Source organism: Triturus cristatus, chromosome 3_2 (genome assembly GCF_964204655.1).
Source record: "Triturus cristatus chromosome 3_2, aTriCri1.1, whole genome shotgun sequence".
Lineage (NCBI taxonomy): Eukaryota > Metazoa > Chordata > Amphibia > Caudata > Salamandridae > Triturus > Triturus cristatus.
In genome coordinates, this window is record NC_140584.1 from 855,457,600 (window position 1) to 855,470,446 (window position 12,847).

At 50.4% G+C, this 12,847-nt stretch overlaps 1 protein-coding gene and 1 pseudogene across 2 annotated transcripts in view; both read left to right on the forward strand.

Moving 5' to 3' along the window:
* Nucleotides 1-12,847, forward strand: part of NEK8 (NIMA related kinase 8) — a 330,474-nt gene that overhangs the window by 205,193 nt on the left and 112,434 nt on the right. The gene's annotated exons all lie outside the window — the stretch shown is intronic.
* On the forward strand, nt 10,514-12,215 carry LOC146858315 (18S ribosomal RNA; annotated as a pseudogene).

Here is a 12,847-nt window from a genome sequence, read left to right on the forward strand (position 1 = left end):
GGTCCTCCGGGGGCGGAGAGGAAAGTGTCCGCTGCCCGGTGCTGGACGCCGGGCTCGGTTAAGTCCTGCAGGACGCGGGCCGTAGCTGGCTGAAAATACCTGCACACGGGGACACCCCTCAGCGCCAGGAGATCTCAAACCTCTGGGGCAGGCAGGCACGGGAACGGAGGAGCCAACAGCGTTGGAACCCCAGGCTTGCCGCAGTAGACCTCCACAGCAAATTGCAGCGAGGGTGCAGACCAGGGCTGCAGCGGCGGTCGATCCACGGGTAAGTTGGTTGCTGAATTCCGTTTCAGCAGTATGTTACAGATGGAAGTGCAATCCGGTCCTGGGGCAGTCGAGTGGGAAGCCGGTGAGGTGGTTTTAACGGGGATAGCTACCAAGTTGGTAATCCCCAAACCGGGAGCTCCTCCGGAGGCTCCTACTCTGCGGGCATCTTCTGCTAAATAACAATATCATATGAAGCAGCCACTGCAGAGAATGCCAGGATGCTCTTGGATTTTAGTTTTGCCAGATCGTCAAGTGTTGTCTGTACTTTTATTTGCTGTTCAAGGATTTTTTTTAGAGCCAAGTGTGACAAAAGTTTGTTGTTTAGCACAGACAGATGTATTTGAAGTGTATCCATTGTTTTGGTTAAATAGATCGACCATGAGTTTGGCTTTAGGGTAAAAATCTGTTAAAGATTTATTTTCAAGGTATTTGGAGGAGCCTTAATGATCCTGTAGTAGTATTTTAAACATGCTCCCATGTTAGACCACATTTGCGCCTTGCGGCCAAATTCTAGTATAATCAAGTAACCTCTTGAATGATTTAGGAGTCTAAAAATTCTCTTGTAGGCTTGAAGTTGGAATTTATCAAGTAATTTCGTGAGACTTTCTAGGAAGGCCTCATGGCCATAGTTGAGTGCTGGTAAGAGTGAAGCCTGGAGGACCCGTCGAATGGGTGTGGTAGAAGGGCTCTCTAAGATTGTGTTGAGCTAACTTAATCTTGTGATGATCAGCGCTGACTTGTTTTTTAGGTGACCCAGATGGATTTCAGGTCCTCCCTTTGCTGACAGCCACACACCCAGATAATTATAGATGTTTCTCCTTTGGATGGTCAATGAACCCATGCTCGAAGTGGCATTTCCTTTATTTTTTTCTTTTATTTAGAACATTTTTATTAGCATTTTTCGTTAATTGGTACATATTACTGCATACTGAGATAGATAAATACTGCATGTTACTGTGATTAGTCATACACAGATTGATTACATCTACATGCCCTTCTTCTCATTCTCTCCCCACAATCATTTTAATGTTGTTATGTAGAGTAGTGAAAACGTCACAACACCTCCGGTTTATACAGCTGACATCTGACACCGACTCAACTATAGGCGGATCGCAAATGTTGCCCCTGAAGGCATTCCACTTTCCCCACACCCGTGTCCATTTCTTGGGGCACCCCCTATGTACATATACCACTTTCTCCGCTATCATTGCGCCATCCATGGCATTTCCTTTCTTATTGCTCCGTCCGAATACAAATTCTTTGTCTTTGCCTCGTTAACTGTCAGTTTATTTACTTCGTTCTATATGTGAAGAGCATTCAGGGCTTTTTGAATCCCAGTTCACGAGTGGTCCATTAACACAATGTCATCTGCATATTGTCGTGATGTTATCTTTGAAGACCCAATTTTAGGTGGGATCAGATACGCATATTTTAGGGCTGAAAACAAGTCTACTGTATACAAGTTCAATAAAAGGGGGTCCACGACCCACCCCTGCTTTAGTCCGGTGTTTGTCATTATTTCCCTTGTTGTCAATGTTTCAGACAGCTTAATCTTGACCCAAATAGAAGTATATAATGACATTATTGCCCGTAGCAGATGATAAGGTATGCCCCAGTCCAATAATTTCTGCCACAAAATTTTCCTGTCCACTGAAACAAAGGCTGCGGGATAATCAATAAATATGCGACTAAGTGTTTGTTGAAATAAAAAAGATATGGCCACAATGTTGTCTGACATTGACGCATTAGCCCTGAAGCCAGTTTGACAGAACGGGATCAGCTCATTTTCTTCCACCCATGCTTCTAGGTCTTTTAGCAGAAGTGAAGCGTAGCCCTTGTCTTCTATGTCCAACAGCGCGATTAAGCCGTATTCGCCTGGGTCCAGTTTGTCATCCTTCTTGAATATTGGATGAAGTATTGAGCCTTTATAGCTTTCTTGTATGTGCCCATACATTGAACAACAATGGTATAATGGAGACAGAATTGCAGTCCATATTTCTATGCCATTTTTAGGTCTCGCCTGGCGTAGGCTGCGAGCATGCGCAGTTTCGCTGGCGAGATTTAATGTTAACGGGTATTTTCTGTAAGGGGCTTTAAGCCCCGCCCCTCCTTTCCATTGGCTGGTGTCACAGTTTATGGTAAACGGTGGCCAGCCATTGGAACAGAGCTGTGCATGACGTATTTGCTCTGCTTTTTGAGCCGTCCCACTTGGACGGGCTCGCCTGAATTACGTTGGTCGCAAAAGGTTTGTTATCCTTATGGGGCCATGTCTTTCAAACACATGGCCCCATAAAGACAAGAAACCTTTTAGCAGGCAAGGCCGGCAGAAAAAGCCGAGCAAATACGTCATGGCGAGTGCTTGTAATACCGGGGCTTCTCGTTAACTGCATCCATGTATTTGTTCAGCTGTCACAGTGCTTCATGCTGACATCTCCTCCTCTGTATCTGCATTTCCCCACGTCGCCCAGTTTACTCTCCACGCAGACACATCTTGGCAGCGCGCATGCGTGGGCCCGCCTTGGAAAAGGCGTTTTCCGCTGTGCACTGGTTTCCGCTGTGCGGTGTGGTGCTCTCATGCTGTTTTACAGCCGATATCTCCATCGTTGTTGTGGGGGGCGACTTTTTCAAATGCAAGGCACACGGCAATGTGATTGGCTGTAATGAAATCCCGTTTCCGGAAACTGATGCGAGGGCAAGCACGCTCAGAGGTGTATTATGTGTCGTCAGTCTGTGTGCACTACCAGGCAGTGTGCTCATTGCACATAGTGCTTGCATATCACACAGAAAAGAACCCGTACAAGAAGAGATCTCAAGTGCTTATCTGGGACAGCTAAGGGCTCTGGGAGCCGTCCCTGCTACATTGACACACACTGAAAACCGACTGTCCTTACTGCAGTGGCAGCACACTGCTAGCTGTAATTATTAGTCAAACCAGATTTGCATCGGGTCATGCTTCTGATATTACACGTGAAGCTTGTATCATGACTGTAACATTAGGTTAGAAATGGAAAAAAAGACAAAATGGGCCCTCTAGGGTCCCAACGCAAGGCCTGTTAATAATAGCACAAAGGTATCACTAGCAGATTCATTTTGATTATTTATTGCAGTTCTATTCTTAAGAATAATTAGTTTGCATTTGAAAGGAAATCCTCCTCCTACTGTCAATACATCTTCCCTCCTTCTCCCCTTCCGCCTTGTTCTTTCTTGTTCTTTTCTGCTTGCCAATCCTTCTTGACTTCAGGGCGGCTTCTGCCTCTGGGTCACCATGGATACAGTTTCCATTGGTGGATCTTTCTGTCATAAAATAGGCATTCTGGGTGTTGTAGCACTGCTTTACTTTTTTTGTGCTAATTAAACTAACATACCTGAAAAGAATGATTTATGGTGGAAAGTTCGGGATTGGAGGCAGTGTCCGTAAGGACGAGGAGCGAGGTGGCCCCCCCTCCTTGGCTTGGAAGAATTGCTGCAACAGAACACTGCGCTTGCTACAGTTTTGTATGTTTGCAGGTTTTCAAAACACATAAATAAAAAGAATGGTCATTTACAATGCCAATAGCTCAAACTCTCGCAAATGCGAGAGATATTGCATTGCAAATGCTTGTTAAAACGTTGGGCTGGAATGCCATTTGGTACTGGCGCTACCATGGATCTAATTCTCGACAAGGTGTTTGAAATAAGTTTTGCAGTAAAATTCCGGCCATTATTGGGCGCCGCAAGGTCTGAGTGGGAATAGATGTTTAGCGGTACGCTGGATGTATTGGCTACATACAGTTTGTTAATGTGCTGTATCCACTGTGCCTGGTCAATTGCATTAGAGCGTGGGCTATCGTGAGATATTTGATTTTTAATGTAGATCCACAGCTAAGTGTGGCTATGTTTGCCTAGAAGAAAATATACGTGTAGACAATCTTTCTCCATTTGTTCTAATTTAACCTGTTCTGTGCGTATGACGGCCGGAAGCCATCCAACGCCACTGTGCTCATGTGCGTAGGACGGCTCCTGGCCGTCTCCGCACATGGCACAGGAAATCCCTCTGGTGTGGGCACCAGAGGGATTTCCTTTCAATCAAAACAACCTCGGGAGCTGGGGGAAGAGCTTCACCCACCAGGTACCAGGGAGGGGGGAGCGGCCCCTTGGGTAAGAGCTTTTGCTCCCCCCCCATATTTTTGGGCTAGATCAGTCTTTCTGCCCCGCCTGGTAAGCAGATGGGGCAATAGCCCCCAATCTCCCCCCCCCGGGGGGCAGAAAGCACACTAGGCACCAGGGATTTTTTTTATGTATATAGGGGTGGGGGATGCCCAAAATAGGCATGCCAATGCCCCCACCCCTGCCCCCAAAGGTCCACAGTCTTTCTGCCCCCCCACGGATGCAAATGGGGGCAATAGCCCCTGATCTGCCACCCCCGAGGGGGCAGAGAGCACACTAGGCACCAGGGATTGTTTTTTTATGCATATAGGGGTGGGGGCTGCCCAAAATGGGCATGGCAATGCCCCCAACCCCCAAACAAATTCTACAGACTTTCTGTCCCCCAGTGAGGAGCTATGGTGGTTTCAGACAGTGTATGGCTTCAGAATTAACCTACTTATACCAGATTACCTAAATATCAGTGCCCCTGAGCACTCTTAAAGCTGATACCACTTTCAGATGGGAGAGGTTGAATATTTTGTAATAATTATTGCAAGAACACTGCACAGGACACTGTCTAGAAAAGTTCTGAGTGACAGTCGTACAATTAAAGCAGAAATATTTAATCTAAGCCATCATGAGATCTTGTGGGCTGGGCCATTTGCCACGGTGCAATTGACTGAGCTAACCAAAATATTATATTAATTTCATATGTTGGCTCGAAGGCAGATATTCAGAACTTGGCTTGGGCTTAATTCATGTTAGGGGTCTTTTATGTCGCCTACATGGTGGTACAAAATGTGCCATTCAAACGTCACTACAAAACACGTTGTTCTCTTCATGTGACTCTGTGTTCAGATTTCCAAACTGCCCTGGAATTCCCCATGAGGGCTAATTTGAAGCTTGAGTCTCAGTCAGAGCTCCAGGAGGCTGATTGCATTCTCTTGAATGCCCTCCTCTGTCACTCGGTGTGCAAGGATTACAAGAATGGGTATTGCTCAGGCAGGCCCAGGGTGAGGACCCCGGGAACCTGGTTTCCATGTGCTGTGTCACAAAGTGCCCAGGATGGGGACTTGCAGGTCTGGGTAGGCCTCACCTGCCTGCCTGGGATAGGCATTTCTGACCTGACCTTCATCAGAGTCTCAGCAGGCCATGGGGTGGAAGCCCCCAGCACTGGGCTTTGTCCCATGGCCCGCTGTGTCACTTGGAGCCTGGGGCAGGGGCCCGTAGGCCCAGGGATGCCTCCCCTGCTTGCCCGTGATAAGAAAATCTGACCGGGATACTGGAATGTCTTGGCGGTGGAAGGCACTGGGCTCTGTTCCCTTGCCTTACATGGCACAGAGTACCGCAGATGAGGACCCATAAGCCTGGGTTGGCTTTCCCTGACTTTCCAGGTTCAGAAGCTTTGACCAGGTCTAAGGAAAAATGCCGCTGGCCCGAGGTGAAAGCCCCCTGCCCTAGGCTTAGTTCTGCAGCCCACCGTGTCAAAAAGTGTCCAGGAAAGGGTCCGGCATTTCCGAGGGAAATCTCCCCTGCTTGTCCAGGTTCACAAGCTCAGACCAGGCCCAAAGGGCCCTGGGGTGGAAGCCCTGGTCTCCATTCTCTTGCATGCTGTGTCTTAGAGTACCACTGATGAGGGCCCGCAGGTCAAGGTAGGCCTCCCCTGGTTGTTCAGGATACGAAATTCTGACCAGGTCCCGGGGCTTGGGATGGAAGACCATGGCCCTGGGCTGTGTTCCCTGGTCTGTTGTGTCTCAAAGTCCTACTGATAGGGGCCTACAGGCCCTTTAAGATCTCCCCTCTTTTCCTTGTTCAGAAGCTCTGACCAGGCCCCCGGACAAAGCACAAGTGATCCCTGGGATGAAGCCCCCTGTCCTGGGCTTAGTTCTCCAGCCCACCGTGTCACAAAATGTTCAGGAAAGGGTCCTGCATTCCGAGGGAAATCCCCCCTGCTTGTCCAGGTTCACAAGCTCAGACCAGGCCCAAAGGGCCCTGGGGTGGAAGGCCCTGGTCTCCATTCTCTTGCTTCTTGTGTCTTAGAGTACCACTGATGAGGGCCCGCAAATCGGGTTAGGCCTCCCCTGGTTGTTCAGGATATGAAACTCTGACCAGGTCCCGGGGCTTGGGATGGAAGATCCTGGCCCTGGGCTGTGTTCCCTGGCATGTTGTGTCTCAAAGTCCTACTGATAGGGGCCTACAGGCCCTTTAAGGTCTCCCCTCTTTTCCTTGTTCGAAGCTCTGACCAGGCCCCCGGACAAAGCCCAAGTGATCCCTGGGATAAAGCCCTATGCCCTGGGTTTCCTTCTTCGGCCCGCTGTACTGTGAAGTGCCCAGGATGGGGACCCACAGGCCCGGGGAGGCCTCCTCTGCTTGCCCGGGATAAGAAGGTCTAACCAGGCCTAGGGTCAGAGCTTTGGGGGGCTCTGGGTAGGATACCTCAGCCATGGACTCCCTTCTCCAGCCTACTGTATTGCACAGTGTGCGGGATGAGGGCCCAGAGGACTGCAGAGGTCGCCCCTGCTTGTCTGAGTTCAGCAGTTCTGACTGGGCTCCGTGTCAGAGCCCTGGAGGAGCTTAGTGTGGAAGATCCTAGTCCTGTGGTCTGTTCCCTTGTCTGCCATCTCTCAAAGTGCTGCTGATGGGGACCCGCAGGCCTGGGGAGGCCTGATCTGCATGTGCACATTCAGAAGCTCTGACGGGCCCTGGAAAAAAGCCCCAAATGGACCCAGTGGTAGAAGCTCCAGGCCCTTGCTTCTCTTCTCCAGCCTGCCATGTCACAAAGTGCCTAGTATGGGGTCCTGCAGGCCTGGAGAGATCTCTCCTTGTCCAGTTTCAGACGCTCTGACCGAGCCCAAGGACAGAGTCCCGGCGGTCCCTGAAGTGGAAGCCCCAGGCCATGGGCTGCCTTCTCCAGCCTGCTGTGTTGCAAAGTGTACAGAAAGATGTTCTGAAGCACCTGAGAGGTCACTGCTCCTCTAGGTTCAGAGCCTCGGAGGGCCCTGGGATGGAAGACCGTGGCCTCGGGCTCCCTTCCCCTGCCTGCCGTGTCTCAGTGTAACACTAACGGGGGACCACAGGCTGCGGAAGGCCTCCCCTGCTTGTTCTGGATATGAAGCTCTGACCTGTCCCCGGGCCAGAGCTCAGGTAGCCCCTGGTGATGGAAGGCCACTGTCCTGAGCTCCGTTCCCTGGACCATCATGTCTCAAAGTGCTGCGGACGGGGCCCTGCAGGCCCTGGATGGTGTCCCCTGTTTTTCTGTGTTTAGAAGCTCTGACCTGGCCCTGGGTAAGAGCCCCAGCGAGCTTTGGGGTGAAGGCAAAAGACCATGGGCTTCCTTCTCTGACCCTCTGTGTCATAAAGTGCTCTGGACAAAGTCCTACATGCCTGGGAAGGCCTCCCCTGCTTGTCCAGGAGAAGCAGCACTGACTGGGCTCTGGGTTTGAGCTCTGGCGGGCCCTGGGTTGGATTATTTCTCCAGCCCGCATATTGCAAAGTGCACAGGACTCTGGCTCGCAGGCCCTCAAAGGTCTCCCCTGTTCGTCTGTGTTCAGAAACTCTGACCGGGCCCCGGGTCAGAACCCTGGGCTCATTTCTCTAGGCTTGTGTGTTCCAAAGCACCCGGTACGTGGTCCCACATGCCCGGAAGCCCTCCTCTGCTTGCCAGGATAAGAATGTCTGTCTGAGCCCTGGGTGACAGCTCCGGCAGGCCCCGAGTTGGAAGCCACAAGCCCTGGGCCCCAGGTCGGAGCTCAGTGAGGCCCCTTCCACGAGCCATTTTCCTGATAACCAGCATAGGCTCTGAGAACCCAGGCCTTAGAGTCCCTGTCCCCTTCAAGGGTAAGCAGAATCTTTTTTCAGAAGTCAAGGTGCAACCGGATAGCTGTCCTTCAGGATTTGGAGCAACCAGATGCCAAGACTTGGACATCTTGACTCGCGCAATGAGTTCCTGTGGCACGCCCAGATGGCTGGGCTGCCATAGAAGTCCCGATGAGGGCTGATTTGACATTTGAAGCCCACACAGGGCTCAATGAGGTTGGGTGTGTTTTATCCTATGGCCATCTCTGTCAACGGTGCACAAATTGCAATATCCTCGGAATTAAAAAGGTTAGGGTTTCTGGGACCCCTTGTTTTCAGGTCGTTCTCACCCGGGTGCAGCCAGAATTGGGGCAGGGCCCTGGTGGCACGTAGGGGCATGAGTCTGCTGCTGCCTTTCAGCTCTGTCCGATGGGCCTTTGCTCAAAGTCTTGCTTCCCTGAGAGCAGGCAGGGATGACAATTTGACATACCCGTGCAAGGCAACCTGCTCAGAGAGATAATGGCAGTTTAGCTAACACTGTACTGTGATCGTGAGGGCTGGGCTGATATGGAAGTCCTGATGATGGCTCATTTGACTCTCCAAGCCTAGACAGAGCTCCAAGAGGTAGAATGCATTTGTTCATTCGGTGTGCATGGATTACAAGAAAGGCAAGTAGCCTTTCTCCAGATTATTAGAGACAAGGTATGAGGGACCCTTTGTCATCTGGTCTTTCATCCCTGGTAGCTGTGAGGGCCTTGGCTAGCCTGACCTGAAGTCCAAGGGGCCCGAGTCCCATGCAGCCTTTCAGCTGTGTCTGACGGACCTTTCCTCTAAGTCGTGCTTTACTAAGAGCAGACAGGGATGCAAAACCCGCACTGAACTCTGATTCAGAAGCCTTGAATGGGCCCTGGGTCAGAGGTCCAGCTGACCAAGGGGTGGAAGCCCCTTGCCTTATACTCCCTCCTCCAGCCCACTGTTTAGAAAAGTTCCTGGGATGGGAACCCGAAGGCCTAGGGAGGTCTCTCTTGCTTGTTTAGTTCAGAAGCGGCCATTGGGCCCTTTGCCAAAGCTCCATGAGCCCCCCCCCCATATAGCCCCTTGCCTGTTTCTCAGCTTAGCTTTGAGACCCAGACCTCAGCGTCCCTGTCCTCGCCAAGCGTGAGGGGACTCCTTTTTAAAAATAAGACACGGCTCAACCAGATCACTGTCTTTTGAGTACAGACATTTGTTCTTATAGGGTGCTCAGACGCCCGGGCTGCCCTGGAGGGCACATTTTACTCTTCGCTCCCAGTCAGGGCTACTAGACTTTGCGTGAGTTTTCCCCGGTGGCCCCCATGGTCACTCCTTATGATCAGATTACAAGAAGGGGGAGTAGGCTTGGCTTAGTAGGAACAGTGTACTTGGGACTCCCATGTGGCCTGGTGGTTCTTCTCACCCAGGTGCTGCATGGGACTGTGGCTGCCTTCCAACTCAGCCCGATGGGCCTTTCCTCTGAACCTTGCTTCCTGGAGAGCAGGCAGACTTATGAAGCTGACATCCCCATGTAGGGCAGCCTGCTTAGGGTGGTTTAGCTAGGACTGTACTGTGATCGTGATGGCTGGGCTGATCTGAAAGTCCTGATGAAGGCTCATTTGATTCTTCAAGCCAGCCAGGGCTCAATGAGGTTGGATGCATTTGCTCCAATGAGTTTGTGGCTATCTTCCAGCCCTGTCCTATGGCTCTTTCCTCTGATCCTCTGATCCTTGTTTCCCAGAAAGCAGGCAGGGATGTAAATCTGACATCCCCATGCAGGCGGTCTGCTTGGGGCTGCTTTAGCCAGCACTGTATGCTGATTAATTGGGGAAACATGGTACACTTGGGAATGGAGTGATTGGCAAACATTGGCTGTTGTTTCAAGCAAAGAGCTTTCATCCTGCCTAGCCTGTCTGACTCGAGGGTCTGTCTTTTGTGGAGGCAACTCAGCAAGATGAAGGCCAAGCAGCTTGTAAAGTGGTCTGACTAGAGTGAATGAGGTTGGGTGGTGCTAGTCCGAGATGCTGTCTTGTGGTCTGGGCCCTATGTTCCTATCTGTTCCCCTTTTCCACCCGATGCATTTCCACAGTAGCTCGGAAGAACCGTTCCGTGGGGTTGCCCCAGCTGCCTAGGCTGAGACACAGCACCCCTTGGCTCACCTCTCCCTTTTGTTGGCGAAGAGCAGGCCGGGCCTGCCAGTGCTTGTGTGATGGCACTGTCCCCCTAGCCCCCTGTATGCAAGCAAGGGCTCCTGAAGCAGGCTCCCGAGGGGTGTGAATGTGGCCCCCACCTCCCGTCCATCAGGTGTGGTTGCCTGGTTGATCCTGCCAGTAGCATATGCTTGTCTCAGAGATTAGGCCATGCATGTGTTAATGCACACTGCTGATTCAGTGAAACTGTGAATGGCTCATTAAATCACTTATGATTCCTTTGATCGCTCCATCTGATACTTGGATAAGTGTAGAAATTATAGAGCTATTAGATGCCAAAGAGTGCTGACCTCCCTGGATGCATGCATTTATCTGGCGAAGACCAATCCGGGCTCATCTGCCCGATTTTGTGACTCTAGATAACCACGGGCTGATCGCATGTCCCTGTGACAGTGACGATACACACAAATGTTTGCCCTATCAACTTTCAGTGGTACTTTCTGCTTCTACCATGGGTATTGGGGAATCAGGGTTCGATTCCAGGGAGGGAGCCAAAGAAGCAATTACCACATCCAAGAAAGGCAGCAGGCGCACAAATTACCCATTCTCGACTCGGGTACATAGTGACAACACATAATAATACATAACTCTTTCGAGGCCCTGTAATAGGAATGAGTGAGCTTTAAATCCTTTAGCGAGGATCCTTTGGAGAGTAAGTCTGATGCCTGCACCCAATGTAATTCCAGCTTCAATAGTGTATATTAAAGTGGCTGCAGTTGAAAAGCTCATAGTTGGATCTTGGAATCGAGCTGGCGGTCCATTGCGAGGTGAGCTACCACTTGTCCCAGGTCCTGCCTCTTGTGCCCCCCTTGATGCTCTTGTCTGAGTGTCTTAGGGGTCGAAAGCACTTACTTTGAAAAATAAATTGTGATCAAACCAGGCCGGTCGCCTGAATACTTCAGAAAGGAACAATGGAATAGGACTCTGGTTCTATTGTGTTTGATTTTGGAACTGGGGTCTTGATTAAGAGGGACAGCTGGGGGCGTTCGTACTTTGCCGCTGGAGCTGAAATTCTTGGACCAGCACAAGATGAACCAAAGTGAAAGCATTTGCCAAGAGTTTGAAGATGAACAGAAAGCATCTTAGTTCAGACTATAAAGAATGCCAATTAGCCATCCAGTGGCGTTATTCCCATGATCTGCTGATCAGCTTCCGGGAAACAAACTCTGTAGTTACGGGGGGAGTAAGGCGGCAAAGCTAACACATAAAGGAATTGATGGAAGGGCACCACCAGGAGTGGAGCATGTTGCTTAATTTGAATCAGCACGGGAAACCTCACCCGGCCCAGACATGGAAAAGATTGACAGATTTGATAGCTCTTTCTCGATTCTGTGGGTGGTGGTTCATGGCCGTTCTTAGTTGGTGGAGCGATTTGTCTGGTTAATTCTGATAATGAACAAGACTACTTCATGCTAACTAGTCACATGGCCCCCATTGGTTGGCGTTCAAATTTTTCGTGGGACAAGTGGTTTTCAGCCACACGAGATTGAGCAGTGACAGGTCTGTGATGCGCTTAGGTGTTTGGGGCTGCACATGTGCTCACTGGATGGCTCAGCGTGTGTCTACCCTTTGCCAACAGGTGCATGTAACCTGCTGAACCTTGTTTGTGATAGGAATTCAAGATGCAATTATTTCCTGGGAATGAGGAATTCCCAGTAAGTGCCAGTCATAAGCTTGCATTGCCGATTGCCGGGATTGGCCATTGCTCTGGTGGAGCACCAAGAAGATGATCAAACTTGACTATCTAGAGGAAGTAAAAGTCATAACAAGGTTTCCTTATGTGAACTTGTGGAAGGATCATTAAAGGTGGATAGGAAATTTGTGTCAGCCCGGTGATGCCACAACTTTCCCACACAAAAATGTGTGAAAAAGGTGATTTTTTTTCAGCTAAATTTGAGGTTTGCAGGGCACTCTGGGTAAGGACACGTTGGGGGATCCACGCAAGCCATACTTCCCAGGAATCCCCCGGGTGTCTAGTTTTCAGAAATGTGTGGGTTTGGTAGGTTTCCCTAGGTGGCCGCCGAGCACCGGGCCAAAAACCCAAGTGACCCCCCTTGCAAAACCAGGTCGTTTGGAGATAGGCAATTTTCATGTCGCCTCACTACGTTTTGGGCCCTTGCCTGTCGCGGGTACTTGAGCCTCCCACACGAGTGAGGCACCGTTTTTATCGGGAGACCCGGGGGAACGCTGGGTGGTAGGAAATTTGTGTCAGCCTGGTGATGCCACAACTTTCCCACACAAAAATGTGTGAAAAATGTGATTTGTTTCAGCTAAATTTGAGGTTTGCAGGGCATTCTGGGTAAGGAAACGTTGGGGGATCCACGCAAGCCATACCTCCCTGGAATCCCCCGGGTGTCTAGTTTTCAGAAATGTGTGGGTTTGGTAGGTTTCCCTAGGTGGCCGCCGAGCACCGGGCCAAAAACCCAAGTGACCCC